Genomic DNA, 21,006 nt, shown 5'->3' on the forward strand with positions numbered 1-21,006 from the left:
CTAATACAAAAGTAGAGACCCCAGCACTTTAGTGCAGAGGTGAAATAGGCAGAGGTGCACCAGATTGTGTTGTGTGTCGCATACAGACAAAAGGTGTTAGGAGTAGAACATGAATTCCAGAAGGAGGTCACCTCGATATGAAGAGGACTCAGGCTAAAGTACAAAAGCACTTCTATTGTCCTGGCATGCACAAGGATGTGAGTAAATATTGCCACACATGTCGCAGATGCCTCATGTTAGGTATGCTACAGGCAGTAATACAATCAGTAGAAGATTTTTTCACATGGGTATGATTGATTGTGGCGGACCCGTTCCTAGAGCTAAGAGTGGGAATCAGCACTTGCTAACCATAATGTATATGTCTACTAGATTGCGGTGGCAATTCCATTCCGGAGTATTAAGACAAAAAGGATGGTGGAGGAGTTGGTAGCTTTCTTTACCCGGTATGGGTTACCCAGACAGATTCCACTGCTGAAACTTTTAAGGAGGTCTTGGTTAGCATACAACACTTTGAATCAAGTCCGTGTCATCGAAAGTCCCAGGGAGTCTTGGAAAGGTGGCATTGACCCTGAAGACAATATAAGTCAGGATACACTGAATGATTGGGATAAAGGTATCAAACTTTATGGATTGCCATGAGAGCTGCTCCAAGTTAATCTACTCAGTTTACTCCTTTTGAGATAATATTTGTACAGAAATTAAGAGTGCCTTTGAAACTAAAAATCTGATAGGATCGAAGTCAGAGATCTCACACTTGGATTATGTAGCAGTGGTGATGGAACAATTAAATCAGGAAGACGGGTTAACTAAACAGCAAATGAGTAGGGCACAGCGTAGAATGAAGCAGTTGGCAGATAGAAACTATAGAATTCATACGTTTTCCCGTAGATATAATGTATTAGTATTGTTACCAGTAGTACCTTGAAAGGCAGGTTTAGTGATCCCTACCAAATTGATAAAAAGTTGAGTCAGGCAAACTATCTGATAAAGATGCTGGACAGAAAAAAGGCTGTAGCGGTAATGCCATCTGAATATGTTGAAACCTTACGATAATAGAGACATGAAATTGGAGTACCAGGTGTTGTTTATTGTCCTGCCGAGTAAGGAATCAAATCCAGATGTAATGGAGTTTTATGTGCCTCGGTGTTAAGTAAGAAGATGTCCTGAAAGAATGGAGTGGAAGAATTAGCTATCTGTCTCAGGAGCAAAGAACACTGTTGAAAGGTTTGTTGCAGCAGTATGCTGGCATACGCAGAAAACATGGGAGGAATAATACCAGAGTGCATGACGTAGAAGTAGCGAATACTGTTCCAGTAAAACAATACCTTTACTGGCTTAATCCTTTCAAAGCCCAACAGGTCCAGAAGAGAGTGAATGCGATGCTCAATGAAGACATCATTAAACCAATGCAGAGTGGCGTGGAGTTCGCTGATCCTGTTAGTTCCCATAGCTGATGGAATTTATAAATTTTCTTTGGACTATTGGAAGGTCAACGTCTTAACAAAATCGCTCTCATAGCCAATACGCAGTTTGGAGGACAGTGTAGAGAAAGTTAGAAAAGCCAGTTACATCACAAAGTTGATTTACTGCATTGTTACAAACAGGTACCATTAAAAGAGAAAGCGAAAGACGTTTCTGCATTTGTAAACCTAAATGGACTGGATCAATTCAACGTATTGCCCTTTGGAATGAAGACCACACCAGCCACATTCCAAAACCTCATGAACATACTTGTGGCCAGATTAAGAAATAGTCCAGTTTAAAGTGATGATGTGGTAATCTTTGGCCATTCATGGAAAGATCACACGGGGCAAAACTCTTTGAGTGATTCCTAAAAACAAAACTGGAAATAAACTTAAAGAAAACATAATTTGTGTCATTCTTGGGACATAACATGGACCATGGAAGGATGATCCCAAGGAATACAACCACAAAAGCAATGGAGGAATTTCCTTGAGCATGGAGAAATAAGTGCTTCGACCTTTGGGACTGAGCAGATTCGACGGGAAGTTTGTTCCAAATTTCAGCAGTATGGGGGCACTACTGACAGATTTACTAAAGAAAAAGATGAAATATCGTTGGACAGAATAGTGCCAGGAGGCATTGGAAAATTTACAAGCTATATTAACCACCACATTAGTATAATATCATTATATTTTGAGACATATGTGTGCTCAAAATTGCACACACTGCAGGCAGTCATTGCATGAAATATTTTGCTAATTCCACTGCGGAAGTAGATTAAATTACTTACAGTGTAGAAACACTCCACTCAGCCCAACGAGTCCACACCGACCTGCAGCCCCCCCCCCCTCCCCTCCCCTCCCCCCACCATCCCCCGAGACCCATTCACCTAACACGACAGGTAATTTAGCCAGGTCAATTCACCTAACCTGCTCATTGCTGGATTGTGGGAGGAAACCCACGCAGAGAATGTTCAAACTTCACACAAAGAGTCGCTTGAGGGAGGAATTGAACGCGGGTCAGTAGCGCTGTGAGACAGCACTGCGAACCACTGTGCTATTGTGCCGCCCAGTCTAGCCAATTTAACTCAAGATTGGGACGAAGGCAGAGTCTGACCTTCCATCTTCAATGCATTGTCTGAGCTGGGATTTCGCCTTTTGTTGTAGAACCTTAGGTTATCTTGAGAAGATGACTTCAATGCAGTTTTGGGATTTACATATTCATGAACTGAAAACTGCAACCCATTCTAAAAGATGAAAGTCTTAAAATCCAGGTTTGTTCATTATACTATTTCAGTTGAATGACACTCTAATATTTTGCTATAAAGTTTGTGTCTTACGATCTTACACTCCACAAACACCTGATGAAGTAGCAGAGCTTTCAAAGCTAGTGCTTCCAAATATATCTGTTGGAATATAACCTGGTGTTGTATGATGTTTACCTTAGTAACTTCAGATAATGGTATTTTCAAATAGAATAAGACAATTTCTCTCATCCTTCCTTGATTCTCAATTCCAGATATCATTCTAATTATTGATAATGTTATTGATATTCTTCGACAAAGTAATGTATTGCGTGCGCGTGTGTGTGTGTGTATGGGTCTATGTGGTTATGTTTGTTTGCATGTGTATCTGTGTCTGTGTCTTTGGGGTGTACCCTTGTATGTATGTATTGTGTACGATCCTGTGCAAGTGGAGTGAAATGAAAGAACGAGATGCAATTACATTCCCATATGATTTAGAAAATGTGCAAAGATTCCATGTTGTCTGATTTCAAAGAACAAACAAAATTACAGCACAAGACGCCGTCCTTCGGCCCACCAAGCCTGCGCCAATCTAGATCATCTACAAAAGCCTGGCACATATTTTCTAAGGGTCTGTATCAACTTTGCCCCCTGCCCATTTATATATCTGTCTACGTATATCTTAAATGATGTTATCGTGACTGCCTCTACCATCTCTGCTGGCAACGTGTTCCAGATACCCATCAGCCTCTGCACAAAGAACCTTTCCACGCATTTCTCACCTAGACTTTTCCCCTCTTACTTTGAACCCATTGTAATTGAGCTCCCCACTCTGGGAGGAAAGAATCTTGCTCTCCATCCTGTTTATATTTCTCATGATTTTGTAGAGCTCAGTCAAGTTCCCAGATAGACCTCCATATTTCTAACGAAAATAACGCTGATCTACTCAAAATCCCTTCACTGCGAGCACCCACCATAGCTGGTGAACCTCTTCTGCACCCTCTCCAAAGCATCCACATCCTTTTTGCAATGTGGCAACCATGTCTGTAGGCAGTATTCCAAATGTGGGGAACCAAGGTCTTATACAACTGTAACACTGTAACATAACCTGCCAACGCTTGTACTCAATGCCCCATTGATATGTCCTCTTCACCACACTGTAGAACGGCGTTTCCATTTTCATGGAACAATGGACCTGAACACCCAGAAATCTCTGCACATCAATTTATCCCAGCACTTTTCAATTTTCTGTAAATGTCGCTCTTGAATTAGATCTTCTAAATTGCCTCAGCTCGCATTTGCCCGGATTGAATTCCATCTGCTATTTCTCTGCCCTACTCTACAATCCATCGATATTGTTCATTATTCTCTGACAGCCCACTTCACTATATGCTACTCCACCAATCTTCATGTCTTCTGCAAACTTGCTAATCAAGCCATCCCAGCACGGATCACTGTTGAGCACTACTGGTCACAGGTCTCTATTTTCAGAAACACCCTTCCACTACTAACCTCCATGAGCTGTGACCCAGCCACTTCTCTGTCCATCAACTAGTACAGCCTGGACCCTATGCGAGTTCGCATTCGCAATCAGCCTACCATGGGGAACCCTATCAAACGCCTTACTAAAGTCCATGTACATGGCATCTACAGGCCTTCCCTCAACAAGCAACTTTGTCACTTCCTCAATGGGTTCTGTTAAGTTGGCAAGGCATGTCTTACCCTGCACAAAACAATGTTGCCTATCACTGATATTCTTCCAACTGTGAATACATTCTATCCCTCAGAATTTTCTCCGGAAGCGTCCTTGCCACTAACATCAGGATCAACATTCTTAAACAAGGGAACATCATTAGCAACTTTCCCGTCCTCCGGGATTTCACCCGTGTTCAAAGATGCTGCAAAGAGGTCTGCTTTGGTTCCACCTGTTTCCTCTCCCCATTCCCTCAAAATCTGTGATAGATTCCATCCGGATCTGGGGACTTGGCAACCTTAATGCCTTTTAGAATAACCAACACTTCCTCTCTCCTTATTTCGATTTGACCTAGAGTAATCAAGCATCCATACCTAACCTCAACATTTCTCCTTGGTGAATACCAATACGAAGTACTCATTAAGAATCTCACCCATTGTCTCTGACTCCACGCATAACTTTCCTCCTTTGTCCTTGAGTGGTCCAACCCTTCCTCTAGTTACCCTCTTGCTCCTTATATATGAATAAAAGTCTTTGGGATTTTCCATAACCTTGTTTGCTAAATGTATCTAAAGACCCTATTTAGCCCTCTGAATTCCTTGTTTCAGATTGGTCCTACATTCCCGAAATTCTTCCCTAGCTTTGTTTGCCTTCAGTCGCCTGGGCCTTATGTATACTTCCATTTTCCTCTAAGCTAGTCTCACAGTTTCACCTGTCATCCATGGTTCCCTAATCTTGACATTCTTACCCTTCATTTCCACAGAAATATATATGACCTCAAATCTAATCAACCTGGCCTTAAAAGCTTCCCACGTATCAAATGTGGATGTACCTTCAAACAACCTCTCCCAATCTATATTCCAGAACTTCTGCTGAATTTAGTATAATTGGCCTTCCCCCAATGTAGCACTCTTCCTTTATGACCACTCTCGTCTTTGCCCTTGCGTATTCTAAAAAGTATGGAATTGTGATCATAGTCAAAAATAAATACCCAACTGAAACTTTAACCACATGGCCATGCTTATTTGCCAATAACAAGACAAAATTGGACCCTCCTTCAGTTGTACTATTTACGTACTGCTCAAAAAACCCTGCTGGAAGCTCCTTACAAATTCTGCTCCATCTAGTCCTCTAAATTTAACTGAATCCCAGTCAATGTTGCAAAAACAAAATCGCCTATCACCAACAAACACCATGTTGCTCCCACATATTTCCATGTTCTGTATACATATTTGTACTAGTATCTCACGCTCACTGTTGGGAGGCCTCCAGTACATTCCCAATATTGTTACTGCACACTTCCTATTTCTGAGCTCTGCTCTTATTACCTCACGTTCGAGTCCTCCATAGTGCCCTCCTTCAGCACAGCTGTGGTATCCTCTTTGACCAGCCATGCAACTCCTATAACCCTTTTACCTCTCTCTTCATTTCGCCTGAAGCATTGATATCCTGGGATATTTATTTGCCAATCATGCCTTTCCCTCAACCAAGTATCTGTAATAGCAATAATATCAAATCCCACGTACTAACACAAGCCCTGTGTTTATCTGCACATACTACACTTCTTGCATTAAAACATATGCACCGCAGACAAACTGTCCCTTTGTGTTCATCATCTACTCCCCGCCTACTCTTACCCTTACTCACGCACACTTCGCTAACTATTTCCTTACAGGCTGCAGTTGCTATTTCCTTCCTGTCGACGAACTTCCTCATTTGGTTTTTATTCCCTCTACGACATTAGTTTAAACCCTCCGAAGCAGCATGAGCAAAAGTACCCCGAAGTTCCATTCTGGCCCAGGTGTAGACTGTCCAATTTGTAATTGTCCCATCTCCCAGATAACTTGTCCCAATGTCCCAAAAATCAGAACCCGTCCCTCCTGTCTATTTTTTAATTTCTAAACCGGACTAGCACGTGGCATTGGTAGCAATCTTGAGATCACAACCTCTGAGGTCCTACTTTTTAACTTAGTGCCTACCTCCCTTAATTCTGTTTGTAGGAACTCATGATGATTTTTTAAACCTATATCATCAGTGCCTACATGCACCATGAAAACTGGCTGTTCACCCTTCCCCTTCAGAATGTTCTGCAGTCAATCCGAGGCATCCTGTCCCTTGCAGCTGGAAGACAACATACCATTCAGGAGTCTAGGCTTCGACCAGAGAAATACCTATCTACTCCCTATACCATTACATCCTCAATGACTTCACCTGTCCAGTATTTTTTCCTGCCCTTCTGAACAACAGAACCAGCCATGGTATTTTTCCAGGTTGAACTCCATGTGCCACCTCTCAACCCATCTCTACATCCTGTCAATGTCCCGCTGCAGCCTACAACAGCCCGCTATACTGTCAACGACACCTCCAACGTATGTGTCATCTGCAAAATTGCTGACCCATCAATTCCCTCATCCAAGTCATTAATCAAAATTACAAACAATAGAGGCCCAGGGACAGAGCCCTGTGGAACACCACTCACCACAAACTTACAGGCAGAAGATTTTCCTTGTACTACCACTCGCTGTCTTCTGTTGGCCAGCCAATTCTGTATCCAGACAGCTATGTTCCCCTGAATCCCATTCCTCCAGCCCTTCTGAATAAGCCTACCATGGGGAACCTTATCAAATGCCTTGCTGAAGTCCATATACACCACATCCACAGATTGACCCTCATCAACATTTCTCGTCACATCCTCAAAAAACTCGATAAAGTTTGTGAGGCATGACCTGTCCCTGACAAAGCCGTGTTGACTGCATTTAATCAAGCCATGCTCTTCCAGATGGTTATAAATCCTATCCCACAGAATCCTTTCTAACACCTTGAAGACGACGGACGTGAGACTTACTGGTCTGTAATTGCCGGGAATTTCGCTATTTCCTTTCTTGAAGAGAGAAATTACATTTGCCTCTCTCCAGTCCTCGGGTACGACTCCAGTGGAGAGCGAGGATGAAAAGAGGATGAAATCTCCTGCCACATTTACTCGAAAGCTTAACTTGTTCTTAAATTAGATAAATAGAAAAGGAAGGGTTTTTCTTTAACGAATCACAGGATTTATAAAAAAAGAAGAGAAGCATCTTATCAACACTGTACAGACTCCTTTTGTTTTGGTAAGAAGAGGAATTCGAGTTCGGAGACATTACACGTGTAGTGTCTCTGGTTGAATCGCTGCCCAAATACATCCGTTCATTTACCTTCCCAGCCAACAATTCGTCCACTCCCACTTCACTTCTCGCTGTTACTGCAACTGCAAATGCAGGCCTGATGCTCCAGGTAAGCCCCTTTTTAGTGGGAAATTAACCTTCCCGGCAACCAGCTGGCCCCACCCCCCCAATTCCTCTGAAACGATAATGCACAAAACATGAAAAAATCTCTTTCATTGATGGATTCGCAAAGTGAACAATGATAATCATATGCGAAACAAAAATAATTTAATGGCTACTTACTGTGATTCTTGTTCGACGAAATATTTGGTTTTCTATTGAGAAGATAAATTCAGTTTATTTTTCTAATCTGAGTTGGATAAATTTTGATCAGTATGTGATTATCATTGGTGACAATCCAGAAGTTGTTGGGAGCGCTCAGTAGTTCTGGCAGTATCTGTGGTGCGAAAGAAGAATCAACATATGGCGGGGAACTGGCTCGGGCCAGGTTACTACGCTCATCGTGTTCAGCGATGTGTCGGTTAGGTGCATTAGTCAGGGGTAAATGTAGAGTGTGAGAGTAGGCGAATGGGTCTGGTTGGGTTACTCTTTGGAGAGTCAGTGTGGGCATGTTGGGACAAATGGCCTATTTCCACAATGTAGGAACTCGACAATGCTATGCGTTCTTCGTAAGAAGTGTCTTTGGGGCGAGGATCAGGGATGCCTCCAAGCATGCTCAGGGCATACTGAAGGGGACGGTTAACAGCCAGCAGCTTTGGTACACATTGGTACCAATGGCATTGGTAGGAAAAATGACAAGATCCTGCAAGGGGAGTGTAGGGAGATCGGCCTGAATGGAAAAAGCAGGATATCCAGGGTTGTAATTTTCGGATTACTCCTCGTGCTAGGTGAAAGTGAGATAAGGAAGATGACGATAGAAAACTTTAATATGTGGTTGAAGACCTGGTTCAGGAAAAAAACGGTTTCAGATTTTTGGATCATTGGGATTTCGTCTAGGGTAAGTGGGACCTGTAAAAAAAGGATAGGGTGCCATTTTAACTGGAGGACACCAACATCCTGGCAGGGAAGTTTGATAATGCATCTCGGGTGGATTTAAATAAATAATGTAGGAGGCTGAGAATCACAGCAGCTGGACGGCAAGTGAGCGGGAAGTAGAATCCAATAGAATAGACAGGCAGGGTCAGTCTAATGACCATGCTGAGGAAAATGATCATAGCAATTTTAAAAATGTGAGTGGAAATGATAGGTTCTGTATTATCGGAGATCAAAAAGTAAGAATGGAGTGTGTGGAAAGTGTTTTGCGCCACAAGTATTAAAGGAGGTAAACAATTCAAATAGAACGTATATAAATACCTTGTACCTATATGCATGGAATATTAGGGGAAAAAATGAATGAGCTGAGAGCACAAACAGAGATAAAAAGATATGGCATGGTGGGGCTTGCAGGAAAGTAGTTACTGGAAGGTCATTGTTGGAACATGTGACATATCCAAGGGTACTCATTATTCAGACAAGAAGGAACAGCAGGTTGAGTTGCTGCATTGATTACGAATGATATCAAGGCTGCATTAAGAAATGACATTAGCACAAGATGACAAATCATTTTGGATCCACATGAAGCACATGGAACGAAATCTGTTTCGAGGAGTAATTTCATGCCCCAAACTCCAAATATAGTTTCAAAAATCAGGGAATAACAATGGCTTGTGAGAAGGGCACAAGAGTGCGCAATCTGTGTATGCATGTTGACGTTATTACTCAATTTGGCAAGTACAGCCTCAAATAACGATTCCCAGAATGTATGAGGGATTGGTTCTTAGAACAGCAAGTCATGGAAACCAACCAGAGAACTGGCTTTTAGATTTGATGTGAATAATGAGGAAGGAGTGAGAAATCATCTAGTAGTAGAGGATCCCCTTGGAAAGAGTGACCGTAACATGCTGGAGTTTCACATTCAGATTCAAAGATTGAAGACAAAGTCATTTGCGAGAGTTTTAGTGTCGGGCAGTGATAATTATACAGGCCTGAGGAAGGATGGGCCTGAGTGCACTCGGAAAAAATAATCATTAAAGGGCAGAATATTTGAAGACCAGTAGCAAATATTTAGGAAGATAGTAAAAACACATCAGTTAAAGTTAATTCCTGAATGGAATAGTAATTCTGAAAAGATAAAACGTCATCCATACCTAACCAAGAAGACTACGATAAGATGAAACACATGTCCTGGTGGAATTATCGCCAACTGCTGATGCAGCGATCCAGATCAGGTTCTAGGAACTCGGGTTCAAATGCCGGCGGATGCTGGAATCTAAATTAAACATAAATCTGCAATTAAGCTTTACAGTTTAATAGTGAGATCACTTTCACTTCAAAATTGTGTCCCTTCTTAGAACATAGAACGTTACAGCGCAGTTCAGGCCCTTCGGCCCTCGATGTTGCGTCGACCTGTCATACCAATCCGAAGCCCATCCAACCAACTCTATTCCATATGCTTGTCCAATGACGATTTAAACGTACTTAAGGTTGGCGAATCTACTACCGTTGCAGGCAAAGCATTCCATTGCCTTACTACTCTCTGAATAAAGAAACTACCTATGACATCTGTCCTATATCTATTACCCCTCAATTTAAAGCTATGCCCCTTCGTGCTCACTGTCACCATACTTGGAAAAAGGCTCTCCCTGTCCACCCGATCTTACCCTCCGATTATCTTGTATGTCTCTGTTAGTTCAACTCTCAACCTTCTTCTCTCGACCGAAAACAGCCTCAAGTCTCTCAACCTTTCCTCGTAAGACATTCCCTCCACATACGAGGCAACATCCTAGTAAATCTCCTCTGCACCCATTCCAATGCTTACACATCCTTCTTATAATGCAATGTCCAGAACTGAACACAATACTGCAAGTGCGGCCGCCTCAAAGTTTTGTACAGCTGTAGCATAACCTCAAGGTTCCGGAAATTGATCCCTACATTAATAAAAGCTAAAACACTGTCTGTCTTCTTAACAATCCTGTCGACCTGGGTGGCAACTTGCAAGGATCTGTGCACCTGGACACCGAGATCTCTCTGCTCATCTACTCTACCAAGAATCAAACCATTATCCTAGTACTTTGCATTCCAGTTACTCCAACCAAAGTGAATACCTCACACTTGTGCGCATTAAACTCCATTTGACACCCTTCAACCCAGCTCTGCAGCTTATCTATGTCTCACTGTAACCTACAACAACCTTCGTCACGATCCACAGCACCACCGTCCTTCGCATCGTCTGCAAATTTATTAACCCACCTTTCTACACCCTCATCCAGGTCGTTTATAAAATTGACGAACAGCAGTAGACCCAACACCGACCCTTGTGGTACACCATTGGTAATTGGACTCTAGGGTGATCATTTCCCATCAACCACCACCCTTTGTCTTCTTTCAGCAAGCCAACTATTGATCCAAAATACTATATCACCCACAATACCATTCTTCCGCATTTTGTGCAATATTCTGGATCAGTGGTGCTGGAAGAGCACAGCAATTCAGGCAGCATCCGAGGACAGGAAAAATCGACGTTTCGGGCAAAAGCCCTTCATCAGGAAGGGGAAATGACCTGGGAGTAGAAGTGGGAGAGAGACTCCCTGAGATTCTTGGAGAGAGAGGAGGAAAGCTTCTTCAAGGCAGGCATCCTTGCAAGAGAATTCACAGTGGGGTTAAAATCAACGAGGTAAAAACAATGACTGCAGATGCTGGAAACCAGATTCTGGATCAGTGGTGCTGGAAGAGCACAGCAATTCAGGCAGCATCCGAGGACAGGCAAAATCGACGTTTCGGGCAAAAGCCCTTCATCAGGGCAAAAGCCCTGCAATAGCCTACTCTGGGGACCTTATCGAACGCCTTGCTGAAATCCATATACATCACATCAACTGGTTTACTCACATCTACCTGTTTGGTCACATTCCCAAAGAACTCAATAAGGCTTGTGAGGCATGACCTACCCTTCACAAAATCGTGCTGCCCATCCCTAATTAAATTATTCTTTTCTAGATGATTTTAAAACCGATCTCTTATAACCTTTTCTAACACTTTACCAACAAATGAAGTAATGTTCACTGGTCTATAATTGCTTGGGTTGTCTCTACTCCCCTTCTTGAACATGGGAACCACATTTGCTGTCCTCCAGTCTTCTGGCACTATTCCTGTAAACAATGACGCTTTAAAGATCAATGCTCCAGGCTCGGCAATCGCCTACCTGACTTCCAAGAGGGTTCCATGATAAATCCAATCTGGCATAGTGGACCCTCTGATTCCACACAAAATTTCCCACTACTTCCTAGGTTGACCCTAATCTTACTCTCGTCATTCATTTATTCCTTAAATAACTATAGAAAGCCTTTGTGTTTACACTGATCCTTTCCGTTAACAACTTCTCATGTCTCCTTTTGGCTATACTAAGTTCTATCTTTAGGTCTTTCCTGGCTGCCTTGTAACCCTCAAGCGCCTTAACTTAGACTCCACATCTCATCCTAACATAAACCTTCTTCTTCCTCATGACCAGAGATTCCACTTCCTTCGTACACCACAGCTCCTGCGGTCTACAGCTTCTTTCCTGCCTGACAGTTACATATTTATCTGGGACACACAGGAGGCTTTAGTTGAATAAGCTCCATATTTCTAATGTGCTCATTCCCTGCAACTTCCTTCCCCATCATATGCTTCTGAAACCTTGCCTAATCGCAATGTAATTGCCTTTTCCCCAGCTGTAACTCTTGCCCAGTGCTATACACCTATCCCTTTCTATCACTAAAGTAAACATAACGGAATTGTGATCGCTGTCACCAAAGTGCTCACATACTTCCAAGTCTAACACCTGGCCGGCCTCATTACCCAGTACCAAATCTAATGTAGCTTCGCCCCTTGCTGGCCAGTCGACATACAGTGTCAGGAAGCTCTCTTGCACACACTGGACAAAAACTGACCCATCTATAGTATTCGTACTCTCGTGTTCCCAGTCAATAATTGGAAAGTTGAAGCCCCCCATGACAACTACCCTGTCCCTCTCACTCCTATCGAGAATCATCTTTGCTATCCTTTCCTCTACATCTCTGGGACTATTCGGAGGCATACAGAAAACTCCCAACAGGCTGACCTCCTTTCCTTTTCTATACTCAGCCCATACTACCTCAGTTGACGAGTCCCGAAACATCTTTTCTGCAACTGTGATAGTGTCTTTGACCAACAATGTCTCACCCCCCACCCCCCACACCTTTTTACCATCTTCTCTCTTCTTACTGAAACATCTAAATCCTGGAACCCGCAACAACTATTCCTGTCCCTGCTCTATCTATCTCTCCGAATGGTCACAACATCGAAGTCCCAGGTAGAAATCCATGCTGCAAGTTCACCCACCTTATTCCGGATGCTCCTGGCGTTGAGGTAGACACACCTCAAACCAAATTCTTGCTTGATGAAGCCATGTTGCGTCCCTGACACTTGATTTCGGACATCCCTCCTTTCAACCTTTTCTATACACGAACTTCAATTTTGGTTACCATCATCTTGCTGATTAGTTTAAACCCACCCCAATAGCCTGAGTGAAACTCCCCCCAGGATATTGGTATCTCTCTGATTCAGATGAAGACCATCCTGCTTGTAGAGGTCCCATCTACCCCAGAAAAAGCCCCAATTATCCAAAAATCCAAAACTCTTACTCCTGCACCATCCCTGTAGTCACGTATTCAACTTCTGTCTCACCCTATTCCTTGCCTCACTATCACGTGGCATGGTCAACAAACCAGAGACAACAACACTTTTCATCCTAGCTCTAAGCTTCCATCCGAGCTCTCTGAATTTCTGCCTTTAATTCCCATCTCTCTTCCTAACTATGTCGTTGGTGCCCATGTGGCCCACGACTTGGGGCTGCTTCCCCTCCCCTTTAAGGATCCAAAAAACACGATGAGAGACATCCCTGGCACCTGGGAGGCAACACACTAACCGTGAGTCTCTCTTGTCCCCGCAGAACCTCTTATCTGTCCCCCTAACCATGGAGTCTCCAATGAATGCTGCTCTGCTCCTTTTCCCCTTTCCTTTTAGAGCAGCAGGGACAGACTCTTTGTCAGAGTTCTCTGTTTCCCACCGGTAAGTCGTCCCCCAACAGTATCGAAAACGATATACTTATTGTTGAGGGGAATGGCCAAAAGGGATCCCTGCACTGCCTGCCGGTTCCCTTTCTGTCTACTGACTGTAACCCATCTACCTTTTTCTTGTATGGTAGGGGTGACTACCTCGCTGTAACTCCTCTTAATACCTCCATGTGCCTCCCGAATGGTCCGAAGCTCATCCAGCTCCAGCTCCAGTTCCCTAACGCGGTTTTCGAGGAGCTGGCGATAGGTTCACTTCCCGCAGATGTGGTCAGCAGGGACACTAGTGATGACCTTTCCCTCCCACATTTTGCAGGAGGAACATTCAGCTGCCCTACTCTCCATTCCCACTATTCTAAATTCCCAAAGAGACTGTTGAAAAAATAAGGAATAAAAAGTAAATTTGTTACCTTACAAATCTGGCACACAGAACCTTCTTTTGGTTAGTGGAGGAAGATGGGTGGGAGACACGACCTGAGTAGTGTTTCAGGTAACGCAACCACATAAACATATGTCTTCCCAGAAGTCCTTCACTTCTCCCTCACACCTTTCAGCAAATGGAGGCCCGACTCCCGAGGTAAGTCCCTGATTGAGCCCTCGAGTAAGGGGAAGAGATGCTCTTTATTCAAACTGTCCATAAACCTCATACTCTGAAACACCTCAATCAGGAAGCCCTCTCAACCTCCTCTGCTTCAAAAACGTCCAACCCCTCATCATCGTTAGAGTACTCTCTCTTGTCTTCTTCTTCTAAAATTTATTTCATCGCATTTATCAGTCAAATCTCATCAGCCATTGATCTAGCCACCTGAACAAACCGTTTTTATAATCTTTAAGCTGACATGTTCCTCCTCACCCATCTAATAATTGTGTCATCCATAACATTATTTATCATTCCCCCCAAAATCCATCCCTCACATTCTCATCATCATCATTTATGTAGCTCACAGATAAGACTTGTTTTATTTCTCCTGTTCTTCAGATGTTGTTCAAAGAAGATGAATTAAGATTCCGAGTCACTTGTTCTTCCTATTTTGTTGAATTTACAGTGTGATGCAGTTGAGATCTTTTTTTCTGAGAGAGCCACAGGTTTTTTTTGGACATGGAGCAGAAGTCTCCTTTTATACTGTTCGTCTCTGTATGTTTTACTTCTAACGCTTACTTGTGTTTAATATTGGACTAGGTTGAACTGACTTCCTCTGTAAGATTTGTATTTGACTTGGACCTGGATAATGTTCTTTGTAACATTCCCTGCATAATGTCCTTCATTGCTGAAGGAATTTTTCATCTGCAGGATGGACATAGACTCATATGATTGTTTGAAAGATCTGGAGACATGAGAATAATTATTCAATTAGATGCTGCACATACACCCAGTAGGAGATCAAATCATATCGCCAAGACTACCTTGAATTGGAAGCAATTTATTAGAACATATTCCCACTCTTCTTCAAACTTTAAAATAAAGGTTGAATAAATGTTCTTAGAGCAGTATGGATCTTGCAGATGCTCCTGGGATTGCAGGAATAGTTAAAGATTTATTGTAGTTTTTTTTTGCATTTAATGCAATTCATATAGTATATTAATAAACGATTTTTTTTTCCATTTTGATGATTAACATTCAAAAACAAACAAAAACAAACAAAAAAAAATTCACACGAACATTGTTTTAACGAACTTTTTAAGGTGGTCGACGAAAACAAAATAGGAAAATCTACATATGTTCTGAAAGGCTTCCTTTTTTAAAAAATGCAGAAGTATTATTTGTTTCAAAAACTAAAGTCTATTTTTCATAGATATTTCAATTGAAAATCTAACAGTTTTATAAGTTTACAAAATAAAAATAAAAATCCGAAGTATAAACATTGAATCTTAAATAAATAATAACCAAAATTTAACAAAAGAAAAATACCGAGAGAAAAAAAAACTCAACTAACTACTAATCTAACCAACAAACACCCAGAGGGTATAATTAATTCTCTTACATTGTTCTGATAAGAAAAAGAAAAAAATAAACAACGGATAACACAGAAATTGGGTAGTGAGATACATGCTGAGAATGTAATAACATCAAATGTAACAAAACCCGCATTCGCGCGGGGTTCTTCTCCCAAGTGGCCCCGGACCAGCCAGGTTCGCCATCTCAATTAAATAAAAGCCCTTGTTAGGATGGTCGAAATATCTGTATTTATATAATTCAAGAAGGGCTGCCATATTTTATGGAATAATTTGCTCTTTAGGTGAACCATATTTATAAGGAAGTCAAGGGGAATACATTCCATAATTAATCTGAACCAATTTGAAAGTCCGGGGGCCCTCAGCCACCCAGTTTACCAAAATATTTTTCCTTGCACAGAAACAGAGAATAGAAAATAACCTCTTCCCGTGCATATCCGAGGACGGGGGGTTGGGGGGGGGGGGGGGGGGGAGGTGGGGGTAATTTCGAAAAGCCCAAAAGGAGAGATACAGGGTGCACTCTAATTTCCCTTCCTAAGATTTCTGTCAGAGGACTTGCTACTTTAGTCCAATATTTATGGATCTTATGACAAGTGCATAGGCAATGTACAAGAGTGCCCACCTCTATTTTACATTTGGGACACATTGGAGATGCTCCTGCCTTAAATGTTGCCAATCGATCCGGTACTATATGGGCCCTATGAAGTATCTTCAGCTAAATAGCCTGAGTTCTGTTGCAGATGGTGATTTTGCTGGCGTTTTCCCAAATGTCATTCCACGTTTCTATACAGATTTCTAGTCCCAGATCCTGATCCCATGTTTTATGCAGATTGCCCATATCTCCCGATACTTCATCATGTAGTAAAAGATAAATTTTACTTATGGAAGATACCCCCATTGGCCGTAGCACTCGACATTCTCTATCTGATTTCTAAAGACTATCTAAGAACGTAGTCTTCTTCTGTATATAATCTCGAATTTGGAAGTATCCATTAGTTAATCCGATTTCTGATGCAGTTGTTCAAGAGACATCAGGACCACTTCTATAACTAGATCCCCGAAACAATAGATACCCCTGGATCTCCAGACTTTGAAAGTGACATCTGTAAACCCAAGTTGAAATCCCCATGCTCCCACTATCGGAGCATAGTGGGGATGTTTTACGTGAGTTGCCCTCATTTTGCCGCATTATATTCCAAGCTTTAATTGTGTTTAGTATTATAGGATTTTTGCAGTGGTCTGTAATGATTTTCCTCTTGTCTGAAAATAAAAGGTTAATAAGTGGGCATTTTACTTGAGAAGCCTCGAAGTCCAGCCAGATTGATTGCGGGTCAGACAAGACACAATCGGCTATGTAACTTAATAGGGAACGTAACTGGTATTTCCTAAAATCTGGTAAATCAAATCCTCCCCTTGGCTGTGGAAACTTCAGCTTAATGAGGGGCCTACTATGATTCCAGATGAAGGAACCGAACCAGACATGTATTTTACGTAGTGCCAGCCTCGGCAGCATCACTGGAAGCATTCTCATCGGGTATAGGAGACGGGGCAGAACATTAATTTTATTTAGTGCTATTCTACCTAGCCAGGCAATTGAAAGGTCTCCCCATCCCTGGAGGTCCTGACTTATCGTTTACAGTAAATGCACAAAGTTAGCCTTGTATAACTGACCAAATACTAGGATAATGAAAATGACTAAATATCAGAAACCCTCCAGGGACAACCGAAAGGGAAACTGGGATCCTTCCACTAAGTGGGTTATCCTAGCAAGGCCACCCATTGGCATAGCCTCCGATTTTGAGAAATTAATTTTATAGCCTGAGAATGCACTAAACATATTAATAACTTGGATTAAGCGAGGCACGGACATCAGAGGAATAGGAATTACTGAGGAATAGGAGAACATCATCTGCATAAAGGGTAATTTTATGTTTACCTGTACCAATCCTCGAGGCCGTGAAATTAAGGTCAGCCCGGAAATGGCTTCTGCTCGTGGCTCAATTATTAGCGTAAATGGCAATGGCGAGAGAGGACATCCCTGACGGCAGCCCCTATTCAAACTGAAGCTATTCGAGCCTAATCCATTGGTAATCGCAACTGTTTTGGGATCACTATACAGTGTTGAGACCCATTTGGTAAACACCTTTCCACCGCGAAACATTTCCAATATGTAAAACAAATATGCCCATTCAACTCTATCGAATGCCTTTTCCGCGTCTAATGAGACTACTACTCTTGGTATCTTTCCCTGATGGAAGGCTTGTATCATATTTAAAACCCTTCTCACATTATTGGATGATCTACGGCCCTCAATGAACTCCGACTGATGCTCCTTTATGATATATGGCAATACCCTTTCTAGCCTCAATGCTAATGTTTCAGAGAGGATTTTAAAATCCACATTTAGCAGGGATATTGATCTGTATGACACAATCTTCTGGGTTCTTTCCTTTTTTAAGGAGAAGAGAGTTATTTGCCTCTTTCAGCAAAGGCAGGAGACAGCCCTGATGGTATGAGTAGTTATGCATGTCCATAAGCCAATATTTCTGTAAATTCTTTATAGAATTCAGCCTGAAAACCATCTGGGCCGGGTGCCTTACCGCTCGGAAGTTGCTTGATTGCGACAAGTATTTCCTGGATTGTTAGGGGAACATTTAAGACCGATACCTGTTCCGGAGTTAGATCCAGATAGGTCAATTTTAAAAAAAATGATTACATCTTCCTAGTCCTGCCTTCACAATTCTGCGATTTATATAAATCAGAATAAAATTTTCGGAAGATTGTGTTAATCCTTTTATGATCATGAGTCAAAATACCCGTGCTCTCCTTGACAGACGTGATAGTTTGAGGGGCCTTCTTTGTCTTTGCAAGAAATGCTAAGCATCTACCTGGTTTATCGCCAAATTCATATAACCTTTTTTTTGCAAATAATATTTCCCTCTCAACCGTGTGGGTAAGCGTGATGTCTAGAGCTGTCCTAAGGGCCGGAATCCTTTGCAATTTGATAATAGAAGGTCTGTCACCGTATGCTGTTTCAGCCACTTTAAAACGAGCTTCAAGCAGACGATGTTGTTCTCCCTTTTTTTTTTCTGGGTCGCTGAGTATGAGATGATCAAACCTCGCGCGTAAGCTTTGATGGTCTCCCACATCATTGATGGGGTGCTAGCTGTAACTAAATTAATTTCGAAAAATGTTTTAAATTCTTGAGAGAAGAACCTTACAATTTTACTATCTGTCATCAGGAAGGGGTCCATATGCCAAAACCGGGGGGATGTTTCATTGTTCCTCACCTTGATTTCCATATATTCAGATCGGAAATTGCTATATTGCCTATTTAACAGAATGGTATGGATTTTTTTTAAAAATGGAGGGGACAAAAGTCATATCGATTCTGGTATAGCATTTATGTGGATTAGAGTAAAAAGAAAAATCTCTATACTGTGGATGAAGGCATCTCCATATATCAACTAGTCCTATTTTTCTGTTCAAATCCAACAATTGTCTGGATCTGAGAGAAACGCCTACAATACTCTTGGTAATCCTATCTATTTCCGGATCCATAATACAATTAAAGTCTCCTATAATTGTATGACGAGCACCGAGATGCATCAATTTTGAGAAGGCTTCCGTATTAAATTTAAAAGGATGTGCTTGGGGTCAATACATATTTAAAATCCCAATTTTCATCTCCATTTATAAGAGCTTTAATCAGAATATATCGTCCAGATTCATCTTTTGTCTGAAGTAGGATTTTGAAAGGGAAATTCTTCCGAATAAGAATAATAACTACCCTGCTTTTTGAGCTAAAAGAAGGAAAAAAAGGCCTGATCAAATCCACACTGTTGTAATTTGAAGTGTTCTTTATCCAATAAGTGTGTCTCCTGTAGGAAAGCTGTTTCAACACTTTATTTCTTGGCGTTTGATAATATTTTTTTCCTTTGGATTGGTGAATTACTCCCCTTGACATTTCAGGTGCACCACTTAACCGATCGATCAACCATAATCGTCCAGGCAAATCCGAGACCCTCGGGAGGGGAAACCCTATCCAGAACATCCCGAGCATAGAGCATATAAAATGCACAAAAATAAAGGCTCTCTAATACACTCACAGCAATATAATAAAAAAAACTATTTCTCAATTTACAAAGAAACGTATTTAAATGGAGATTCTCCCCCTTGTTCCCAGGGGTATCACTTCCTTTCCAAAGGTCCATCATATTCGCTCCCAAGCAGTGCCCCTGCTTTGACCCAGGCGCTCCTCAATAGGATGAGGAAAATTCACAGATATTACAGAGCTAGAGTGAACACTGACACCCTACCCACCCCACACCCACACCAACACTTGGATATATTTGTAATGTTAATACCATGTGTAAACATATATAACTATAAAATTTCAACCTCAACAAGTAATAATTAAACATAATAACACAAAAGAAAAAGGGAAAACAACCCGGCTCCTAGGGACAGAAGTAAAATAGAGAAACGTAACCACCTCTCCCCAGCAAAATTAACTAGACCCCCCAGCCTAATAAAAAAGAAGAACAAGGGGGGAGAAAATCGTTAAGTAGAGAACAAATAAATAAATCCCTCTCCCCACCCCCGCAAGATAATATTAAAAAGTAAGGTAAATAAAGGGATGAATATGTACAAAAAAGGGAGGGGGGTGTAAACTGGAGTGGGGGGAACGCAAACCAACATCGGTTATCTTTTACAATTTATCTAAGAGAGTCCAAAAATTCCTTGGCCTTTTCCGGCGATCCGAAGTTATACACAGATCCTTCATGCTTAAAGCGTAGCATCGCTGAGTAGCGCAAGGAGTTACTGAAGATATAAGTCCTTCAACACTTCTTCGCCTCATCTTTCGGACCAGAGCTGGGGAAAAGTTCTGGAATAACATGAGTTTGGATACTTTATAGATCATGGCTTGAGGATCTTTTCCAAGATTTTTGGATGCTTGTAAGAGTATCTGCCTCTCCCTCTTGCTCTGCAGCTTGAACAAGACTGGGCGGGGGCGTTGATTTAAGCCGGGCCCGCGTATTGGAACCCAGAAGGCCCATTCCACCATTACCTGGCCTGATCCAGCCTCCAGATTTAAAAGCTGTTGAAGCCACTGTTCAAGAAACGCTGTAAGCTGGCCTTCCTCTTCCCGTTGTTTGTCAATGTGGTTTGCTAAGGTCCGGACTCGCTGTTCGAGAGTCCGAACCCGATCCACGGCCGATTGTGCTGTAGTTTCGGTGGTCGCGGCCTTTAGCTCCGCCCCTCCGACTCGGCGCTCGATTTCATGAATGTCTCGGACGTGATTTTGCAGCGCGGCCGAGAGTGAGTCCCATCGGCTTCGGGATTCTTCAATAAAAGCGTCGATCT

Source organism: Chiloscyllium plagiosum, unplaced genomic scaffold, assembly GCF_037043375.1.
Source record: "Chiloscyllium plagiosum isolate Xiang-an unplaced genomic scaffold, Cpla_swu_hap1 HiC_scaffold_14, whole genome shotgun sequence".
In the NCBI taxonomy this organism is placed as follows: domain Eukaryota; kingdom Metazoa; phylum Chordata; class Chondrichthyes; order Orectolobiformes; family Hemiscylliidae; genus Chiloscyllium; species Chiloscyllium plagiosum.